Consider the following 10,743-nt stretch of genomic DNA (forward strand, 5'->3'; position numbering starts at 1 on the left):
CCTATCCTGGCAGCCTTCTTTGGCTGCCAGAAATAGAGTATCTAGGTCGAGAAGCCTCCCCAGAGATCTGATCCACTCAGGAAGAATGTTCTCTGTGGCTGTGACTCCGTGGGATCTGGGCAGCATTTACTTCTGCTGATGCATTGAGTGTGTGCTGTGTGTCCGGGCAGCCTTGTGCATCATGGGAAGCTGAAAAGGCTGTGCAGCAGCTCTTTCATCATCAACATCAGTCCAGCACATGGAACCTTCAATGACCCCATATTTCTCCATGGGTCATTTCTTAATGAATAATTCTAAGCCTTTCCCTTTTGCTTTCGACATCCTGCTCGGTCTGCCCCCATCCTGCTTATGCAATTTGTTTTGTACTTGTCCTTAATATCCCTTCCTCTGTCTGGTCGCCCTATTGGCCTCATTATTAAATTTCTCATCTTCCATAGAATCTTCCAGGTCTCCTGGCTCTCCTCCCTTCTGATCCAGTGGCACTTACTATACAGTTGGCATTCATTGTGCACCGTCTTCAAAGCTCGCTCTTGTCTTTTGTGTCAGTCTTGTCTCCCACTCAGCTCATTTAAAACACATGGAGGTCAGAGTTATGATCTAATTTTTCTCCCCAGGCCCCATTTTGGTAAACATAGACAAGAGCGGTGCTTTCCTTGGAGTTCAGGAATTCCTAGGCAGGAGATCCAGTGATTTTCAGCTGTGACCTGCTGTGGAACAGAGAGGGACAAGTCAGTTAGTTCTTAGAAGGGGAAAAGGAATGGGGCAGTTGCTGCCTGACAAGAAGGAAAATTCCTCATCAATCCTTGGTTATTCTCAACTAATCACAAAGATACTGGAACACTATACCTATTATTTGGTGCAAGAGCAGGAATAGTAGGCACTGCCCTGAGCCCCCTAATTCGAGCAGAGCTGAGTCAACCAGGAACTCTACAATGGGATGACCAGATTTATAATGTTAATGTTGCAACTCCTTCCTTTACATACAAGCAGAACAGGCTCCAGGATGGCCAAGAGGGAGCCTGCTCCTTCCTGCTGTGCTATTCCTCAGCTTCACTTTTCTCTGAAGGCATTGTGGCCTAAAGTCAGGTCTGGAGAAGAAACTCTAGCCTTGGTTCCTGCTTGGAGGAAATCCACACCACTTCACCATGCTGGGCCCATCCTTGGGTGGGGAGGATTTGTGGGAAGGAGAGAGGCATTTGCCACAAGAAATTGCGCATTTGGCAGTCTGGCTGCCGTAGGCTCCCATCCAAGCACTTCTTCTGCAGTAGGAAGAGGACTCTTCTCCCTCTTGGTTTCCTCTCAGTGGTCATAAGGGAGAAGTGGGAGAAACCACAGCCAGAAAGGCTGCGACTCTCTCCCCCTACCCTAAGGAGGGTGGAAATGGAAGCCTCCAGGTCCCGTGGAGTGAGCATTCTGCTTCAAGGAAGACCTGCTGCCTGCCTTCTGTCCCCTCTCTCATATGCCCTCCTTGTTTTTAAGAACCTGCGGTCTATACCCACTTCCCTCCTCCAAGAAGTACTTGAGATGCTTTTTGTTGTGCCCAGTGGCAACAACCAGGAGGGCCCATGGTGACAGTCACTCGGCGGCAGGATAAGACCCCACCCCACAATTTAAGGCCCAGGCAAGCATGGGTGTGTTGGGGGAGAAAAGAGACAAAGGAGGGAAGGAGGAGCCCCTTGGGAACAAATGTTCCTCTGTCTTGGACTCTCCCCATTGATGTTGAGTCTCTGGATTGCACAACCCCTACCCACTGCCAGGGGACTGAGGGAGTCTCGAGCTTGGATGCTGGCTGGAGGTGGGAGTCTAGGGCAGGGAAGACCTTCATATTTGTTGAAAAAAACTTTAAACGTCTTATTTAAAAATGTGTGCACTCCACTACTCTGTTGTAGAGCACAGCTCCCACTTTCCAGCCCTAATTTTGGGCTAATTTGTATGAGTTTTGTCATCTGGGACAAAAGAGGGAGAAGAAAAACCACGGATGTTTACGGACACTCCACTGTGTGCTATGCCAAGCCCTTCACACCTGTTATCACCTTCTCACAGCCCCTTGCAGAGGTATTTTTCTATACATCGTATCAATGAGGAAGTGAGGGCAAGAGGAGGTGAGTTACCGCTGACAATGCTCTTCACGTCACCCTCCTGCAACTCTGTCCTATCATTTATGCCCTTGTCCATTCCACTGCTGCTCACAGCGTCCTCGCTGTTCCTTGACCTGCCACACTTCCTTGTACCGAAAGTCCTTTGCTGTAGCCAGGGCACCCTTGCAGCACTCTTCCCCTGGGAATCCCAAATAACTGCTTGGCTAATTCTTCATAGCTTTCATGCCTTTGCTCAAATCTCCTGTTCTCTACGTGCCCATTCTGACCGCTGGATCTTAATACTAGAACATGTGCTGCATCCACACTCCGCATCCCTGAGCCTCCAGGTCATCTTACTCTGTTCCACTTTTAAACTTTGCAATAGTTCCTATCATCTCCTAACTCTTATATGATTGACTTACTTATGAAGTGTATTGTCTTCTGCTAGAATGTAAGCTGCATAAGAGCAGGGAACTTGGCCTTTCTTGTCCACTGATGTTTGCCAAGCACTTGGAATGGTGACACGCATATGGTAGGCACTCAGTCCATAGCTAATGAATCAATTTTTATGAAACGTCACCCTAGCCTTGTTCTAGTAAGAGGCAGAGCTGGACTCAACTCAAAAGCTGGTCATCTTGCCTTCCTGCCAAAGAACCCACGGCCTGTCCAGGTAGAGAGCATACTGTTGGTTGCTCAAGAGATGCCTGTTTGTTAGATTTCACCATTAGACTGCTCCTTCATAGCAGAGATGCCAGACAGATGTCTGTGAACACAGGACCTTGCCTTGTCTTTCCTGAGTTACAGGTTTTCCCATGGGCCCACCTGTTGCTGGCATGCTGCTGTTTTGATGAGGTGGCACACTCCTGGTCACAGGGCACCAACCTCTATGGTCCTTGGGAGTGTCCCCAAAACAGCACAAGCTGTTGGGTCCATGCTGGATGCTTAAGACACATGCTTGAGATCTTTCCAAGTCAGACACCTGTCAAATCCAGGCTTGGCTCTCAGCCTCTGCTTGAAGGATTTGCTTTCTAGGAAATGATGGAGGGAAACAGCTGGGGCTTGCTTGTAAGATGTCAGCTGGAGGTGCCAGGCCAGGACAGAGCCTGAGAGGGTGTGAGGAGAAGCCGGTGGAGAAGGGAAATCATGCATAACCAGGGTGGCTGCTTTCTGGGGCAGGAAAGCAGTTGAGTCTTAGGGCTGGGCTGCTGTAGTGGTTTTGTTCCATGTTTTTTTTTTTTTTTTTTTTTTTTTTTTTGAGATGGAGTCTCACTCTGTCACCCAGGCTGGAGTGCAGTGGCGTGATCTCGGCTCACTGCAAGGCTCCACCTCCCGGATTCACACCATTCTCCTGCCTCAGCCTCCCGAGTAGCTAGGACTACAAGTGCCTACCACCATGCCTGGCTAATTTTTTGTATTTTTAGTAGAGACAGGGTTTCACTGTGTTAGCCAGATGGTCTCGATCTCCTGACCTCATGATCCGCCCGCCTTGGCCTCCCAAAGTGCTGGGATTACAGGCATGAGCTACTGCGCCTGGCCTCTGTTTTGTTTTTAATTAGAATTTGGGATGGAGGTGTTTACTGTAAAGAAACTCCATACCATGAAGGCACAGTTGGGCCAACTGGGTCCACCAGCTTTAGATTACAAACATGTAGCTGTTCATCTTTACCTCAGTTTCCTCAGTATAGATCCTCCTGTGAACTCCCATTCATCTGATCTTTTTACCTATTACCTGTGTGGTTCTGGTTTCTGTTTTGTTTTTCACATTTTTGTTCCTGTTATTGGGTGACCTTGTTTATGCTGGCATTAAGGGCAATTTTCACTGTAATCTCAATAGCTTGGTAATAAAAAGTTACACATTGTATGGATGTTGGGCAGAAGGGAACATTCATATTTATTCTCATACTCACTGGCTCACTGTTAATGTTTCTACAATAGCCCAGGAATTAATGTTTTAATGAAAACTCCAACTGCTCAGGAATACCATCCTGGCACATATTAACACAGTCAATGGGCAGCCAGTTAGACTGGTATTTGGTCAACAAGAAGCATTCCTTTCTCACCAAAGAGAGTAATGGGATTCATTTAGCATTTCCTGGCTTGTGGCATCTATTTCAACATAAATCTCTATATGGAGATTGATTGCATATATAACTATAAGGCAGAGTATTTGGGGGAATAGTATGATGAAGAAAATCAGAACACAAGCACAGATCAGGCCTTGGCTGATGGCACGCAGGAAGCCAATGCATATTCTTGGGAACAGCACTTAGAAAATGGACTTAATGAAAATAAATCACTTATATGTAATTTCCCACTGCAAGAAGTTGATATCTGCAAATATGTCAGTACTTGGAATGAACATGTCATTCCTTTTGTTAATTCTGGATGATTTTCTTAGTTTTGCTCCCAAAAGAGATACATTTTCTCTTTATGGGCTGCTTTGTAATGAAAGATCTCAAAGCATGTCTCAGGATGCGGATTGTCACTTTTTGATCACCTAACAAATAAATGAAACAAATATTTTAGAGAGCACTCGAGTGGCTTTGAGACAACATTCTCAACTCCCCAGAGTGTACTGGTTAGCAGCATGCAGTTTGTCCATGGCCCCTTGACAAACCCACCTGCTCTAGCAGAAACATACTGGGTATTACCCACAAGCAACTTCCTTTTCCACATGTGCATCTCTTCTTTGATTTCTTCTTCTTCTTCCTCTTCCTCTCCTTCTTTCTTCTTCTTTCTTTTCTTCTTCTTCTTTCTTCTTTCTTCTCTTCTTTCTTCTTTCTTTTCTTCTTTCTTCTTTCTTTTCTTCTTCTTTCTTCTCTTCTTCTTTTATTCTTCTTCTTCTTTTATCTTCCTCTTCCTCTTCTTCTTCTTCCTCCCTTCCTCCTCCTCCTCCTCCTCCTCCTCCTCCTCCTCCTTCTGCTTCTGCTGCTTCTTCTGAGATGGAGTTTTGCTCTTGTTGCCCAGGCTGAAGTACAATGGTGTGATCTCAGCTCACTACAACCTCTGCCTCCTGGGTTCAAGCAAATCTCCAGCCTCTGCCCCCCAAGTAACTGGGATTACAGGTGTGCGCCACCGCACCCAGCACATTTTTGTATTTTTAGTAGAGACGCAGTTTCACGATGTTGGTCAGGCTGGTCTCAAACTCCTGACCTCAGGTAATCTACCCACCTCAGCCTCCCAAAATACTGGGATTACACGTATGAGACACTATGACTGGCCTCTTCTTTGGTATTTCTAATTGAAATTCCTAAATAAATAAAAAAAACATGTTTACTGTCTGTTACTGGGAGCATGGAAGAAAAGATGAGCAAGTTTAGCAGAATTCTACAGATCCAAATAGATCCGTGTAACAAACCTGCATTTGGGGGGCTCCTGGTTAATGGAACCATCTATATTTAACTGTTTACTGTAGCATCTGTCTGAAACAGTAGTTTCCAATCTTCTCCAGGTCACAGGCTCTCCTCTTCCTCCTCTTTTGAGAATCTGATTAAAGTTTTGTATCTTCATTTCTGAAAAATATACATATACGCACACCCCCTGAGACCCCAATCATGGACCCCTGGGTCAATAATCACTCATCTGACACTATGCCAAAATTTTGTTGTGTTTATATGTTCTTTGGTGTGCACTCTAGAAATGTACCAGAATGATGGTGTTTATGTTAAAACATGTGCATATACTACCTATGTATGTGAATGACATTTTCTCTACTGAATGATTACATGAATGAATCTTCATACATGTGTGAAGATATATCATAAAAAGTCAAAGGTGATAATGTCAGTATTGTTCCTCTTATTTGCACTGGCCATTTAAACATTCAACACTAAAGCTGCTGGTGTGACGTTGCAGCTGGTAAGTTATCTTATGGCAACTGCTCTTAAATATGATCTTTCCATTCTCGTAATCCAAAATGCCTTTTTTTTTTTTTTTTTTTTTTTGAGGCGGAGTCTCGCTCTGTCTCCCGGGCTGGAGTGGCCGGATCTCAGCTCACGGCAAGCTCCGCCTCCCGGTTCACGCCATTCTCCTGCCTCAGCCTCCCGAGTAGCTGGGACTACAGGCGCCCGCCACCTCGCCCGGCTAGTTTTTGTATTTTTAGTAGAGACGGGGTTTCACCGTGTTCGCCAGGATGGTCTCGATCTCCTGACCTCGTGATCCGCCCGTCTCGGCCTCCCAAAGTGCTGGGATGACAGGCGTGAGCCACCGCACCCGGCCCACAATGCCTTTTTATTCTTGTTTCATTTGAATGATTTATTTAAAAAATCACAGCCTCCCAACTCTCCAGTCTTTACAGAACAGATACTTTTTGGGTGCATACTATGTATAAGGCCCTTTGCATTCTGTGAAAAAAAAGAACAAAACAACACTTCTCCATAATATTCTGTCAAGCCTGCACATAGCCGTCATTCCAAAAAAGGTCTTGCCAAAAGCAATTAAATTCTGACCTGAATTAGCAATTTTATTAATTACATTTCAAGCAAGCCAATTACTTGTTTGTTTAATGGATTTCTTATTACGAACTGATTATAGATCATTAATGTTCATTAACATACCCAACTAAATTTCATGTCTCCTGCACCATATACTGGAAATAACACCAGTCAACACTTTGCTAGCATCAGTTATAAAGGATACGTGTTGCAGTCACACTCTCAGTCAGGCTTGGGAAGTAGATAACTACTCAAGAACAGCTTATGAGCTTGCTAACCCCTGTGCCTTTAGCTGTAATAGAAAACTTTGATATGGAAGGCCCTCAAGTGTGTTGTCCAAATGAAATTCCTAGATTTGAGGAGAAGGTAATTATGAAAGAGATAACTTTGTCCTGGCATATGGTTTATGTGTAGTGAAACTTTTGCTTAAAATTCCAGGAGGAGGAGTAGGGGAATGAGAGGAAAAGGAAATGGAAGAAACCGACTCTCTCTGAGAGAAGAGCAGGGAGAGAGACAATGTTTATGTTCCATTTTGAAAAATAGCATCTTAGCTCAGTAGAATCAAGTTCGAACTCGTGTATTCATGCAAACTCTAGGGGCTTCAATAAAAAAAGACCTCTGACCAGCCAGTATACACACATTTGTTGAATACCTGAAAGAATGGGTGCCATCTATTGATATGGATTGTACCCAGTAGGAAAAAGGACAAAAGTTATATTCATAGTCATTTATTAGATACTTATTATGAACTATGAGCAACGTCAAAGATGAACAGGCATAAGTACAACATTTTTCTATAAAAGGGAAACCATAGCTTACATATTGTTTTCTAGCCAATCAACTTTAGACTTTAAAGTTTTTCCAATTTGTCTTCTGAACATGTGTTTCAAACAATCTTCTAAATTGGATATTTTGGTTGTTTCAACTTTTACCCATTACAAATAACATAGAGTAGCAATGACTAGCTGAAAATAAGGAACAAATAAGAAAAATGCCCAATCCCATTTCTTTAAAAGTGACAAAAAAATGTGTAAATTCTGGACCCATAAAGTGTTGAAAAACAACCCCATTGTACAACAGAATTATAAGACTTGGCAAAAGGGACTGGGATATTCATTTTTGACCAATTTCTGGTACTGACCAATTTATATTTGTTCAATTTCTAAAGTTAAATTGCTTTTGACAAGTTGTTTTTGTCTAAATCACTAGTAGAAAGAGATAGACTGGCAACAAATAATTGCAATATAATGTAATAAGTACATCCGTTAAGGCTTATAGAAGACACTAACAGAACAAAATGGAAGGAGACAGGGAAAGCTTCAGAGGTGACATTTGAACTAGACTTGAAAGAGTAGGTATTGCCATCTAAGCTCAGTGAGAAATTCAGAACAAGATGTTCCAAAATGTTTTTTCTCTAAGTAATTCTTTTAAAAAAATCACAGGGTTCTAGGCGGATGAGTACTGTGCTATTAAGCTAATAGAGTCAGTGTCTTAAAAATAATCTAAGTTCTCTCTCTTACATGATCATTTAGCTTTCATCAGTTTTATGCTCTACTTGGTAGAATATAAAATGAGGCTGGTATATTTGGGTTGGCAGATGAAGGCTTAGGAAAGTGTTACTGTCAGTCATATGAAAATTTGGAGTTAGGATCAGTTGTGATCCAAAGCAGGGTGGGCAAAGTTTAATCACTGACATCTAAAATGATCATTTTGACGGCCATGCCTTCTACAGGTTTTATTTTAGGCTTATCTGTCTTTCTAGTCTCTGAGAGCAAGTCCTTCATGAACTCAGAGATTTTCTTCTCTGAAATCTATTCTTTGATGAAACCACTTATTAAATATCATTTTTGAACTTTCACGGGTGTGCCATTTGTAGCTTCTCGCTGGCAAGTTCAGTACTGAAATACGAAGGAGCTCTTAAAGGCTCAAAAAAATACATCCATTATTTTTGCTGTGTAGGGTCAGGGAGGACACAGAGATCACAATCAAGACTCTAAACCTGTCAGTGTCTAGTCACTGGTGGTCTTGAGGTTTCTTTATTTCAATGAAGACCTCTCAAGCTAAGCAGCGGCTCCAAATGGTGAATCGTGATTAGGCTATAGTCACTTTTGCCAGTCATTTAACTGTTTTCTCTCATCTCTATTTCCCAAACTTTCTCAGCTTGGCCCTGCATCTCAGGGAACTCGATTTTTCAGACTCCCTTGTCCTGTTTTCCTGGTAGTCTTGACAAGTGGGGGGCACTGGCAAAAGATTGGAAGGAAGGAGACCCCAGGATATGTCTCCTATTCACTATGCTTCTAGTGATGTCTCTGGCAATTGCTACATCTCCTTCATATTCTGCCTCCTATTGGACTACTGCTTCTCTCTGTCATCTCACTTTCTGCTGGGAAGTCCTCCATTGCATATCTATTAATAGTTCATGCTCTGCTTCCTATTTCTGGTCTGTGGTGCCATCACCTCCACATTGTGTCTTTCCATCTCCTACCCCAGATAGAAGCATCCTGCTGTTGTTAATTTCAGTATTGTCATCAGAATTCATCATCCTCTGTGTGGCTTCTCAGCTCTCTCATCACAGGTATAACCAATTCCCTGTGTTAAGTTTCTTCTTTTTGAGATAGAGTATTTTCTGTTTTTCTGGCTGATAACACTACTTGTAATGACAAATATAATGATTATGAAAGAATATGAGAGGCAAGACTAAACCAGGAAGAAGTTGAATCCCTGAATAGATCAATAACAAGTTCTGAAATTGAGGCAGTAATTAATAGCCTACCACCAAAAAATGCCCAGGACCAGATGAATTCACAGCTGAATTCTACAAGAGGTACAAAGAAGAGCTGGTACCATTCTTTCTGAAAGTATTCCAAACAATTGAAAAGGAGGGACTCCGCCCTAATTCATTTTATGAGGCCAGCATCATCTCAATACCTAAACCTGGCAGAGACACAACAAAAAAGAAAACTTTAGGTCAATATGCCTGATGCACATGGATGTGAAAATCCTCGATAAAATAGTGGCAAACTGAATCCAGCAGCACATCAAAAAGCTTATCCACCACGATCAAGTCAGCTTCATCCCTGGGATGCAAGGCTGGTTCAACATACACAAATCTATAAATGTAATCCATCACATAAACAGAACCAACGACAAAAACCACATGATTATTTCCATAGATGAAGAAAAGACCTTTGATAAAATTCAACAGCCCTTCATGTTAAAAACTCTCAATAAACTAGGTATTGATAGAACATATCTCAAAATTATAAGAGCTATTTATTATAAACCCACAGCCAATATCATATGGAATAGGCAAAAACTAGAAGCATTCCCTTTGAAAACAGGCACAAGACAAGGATGCCCTCTCTCCCCACTCCTATTCAACATAGTATTATAAGTTTTGGCCAGAGCAATCAGGCAAGAGAAAGAAATAAAAGGTAGTCAAATAGCAAGAGAGGAGGTCAAATTGTCTCTGCAGATGACATGATTATATATTTAGAAAACCCCATCATCTCAGCCCAAAAGTTCCTTAAGCTGATAAACAACTTCAGCAAAGTCTCAGGATACAAAATCAATGTGCAAAAATCACAAGCATTTCTATACACCAATAATAGACAAGCAGAGAGCCAAATCATGAGTGAACTCCCATTCACAATTGCTACAAAGAGAATTAAATACCTAGGAATACAACTTACAAGGGATGTGAAGGACCTGTACAAGGAAAACTACAAACCACTGCTCAAGGAAATAAGAGAGGACACAAACAAATGGAAGAACATTCTATCGGCCGGGCGCGGTGGCTCAAGCCTGTAATCCCAGCACTTTGGGAGGCCGAGACGGGCGGATCACGAGGTCAGGAGATCGAGACCATCCTGGCTAACATGGTGAAACCCCGTCTCTACTAAAAATACAAAAAACTAGCCGGGCGAGGTGGCGGGCGCCTGTAGTCCCAGCTACTCGGGAGGCTGAGGCAGGAGAATGGCGTGAACCCGGGAGGCGGAGCTTGCAGTGAGCCGAGATTGCGCCACTGCACTCCAGTCTGGGCGACAGAGCGAGACTCTGCCTCAAAAAAAAAAAAAAAAAAAAAAAGAACATTCTATCTTCATGGATAGGAAGAATCAGTGTTGTGAAAATGGCCATACTGCCCAAAGTAATGTATAGATTCAATGCTATTCCCAAACTACCATTGACATTCTTCACAGAATTAGAAAAAACTACTTTAAATTTCATATGGA

Source organism: Trachypithecus francoisi, unplaced genomic scaffold, assembly GCF_009764315.1.
Source record: "Trachypithecus francoisi isolate TF-2019V2 unplaced genomic scaffold, Tfra_2.0 Lachesis_group15, whole genome shotgun sequence".
NCBI classification, from domain to species: domain Eukaryota; kingdom Metazoa; phylum Chordata; class Mammalia; order Primates; family Cercopithecidae; genus Trachypithecus; species Trachypithecus francoisi.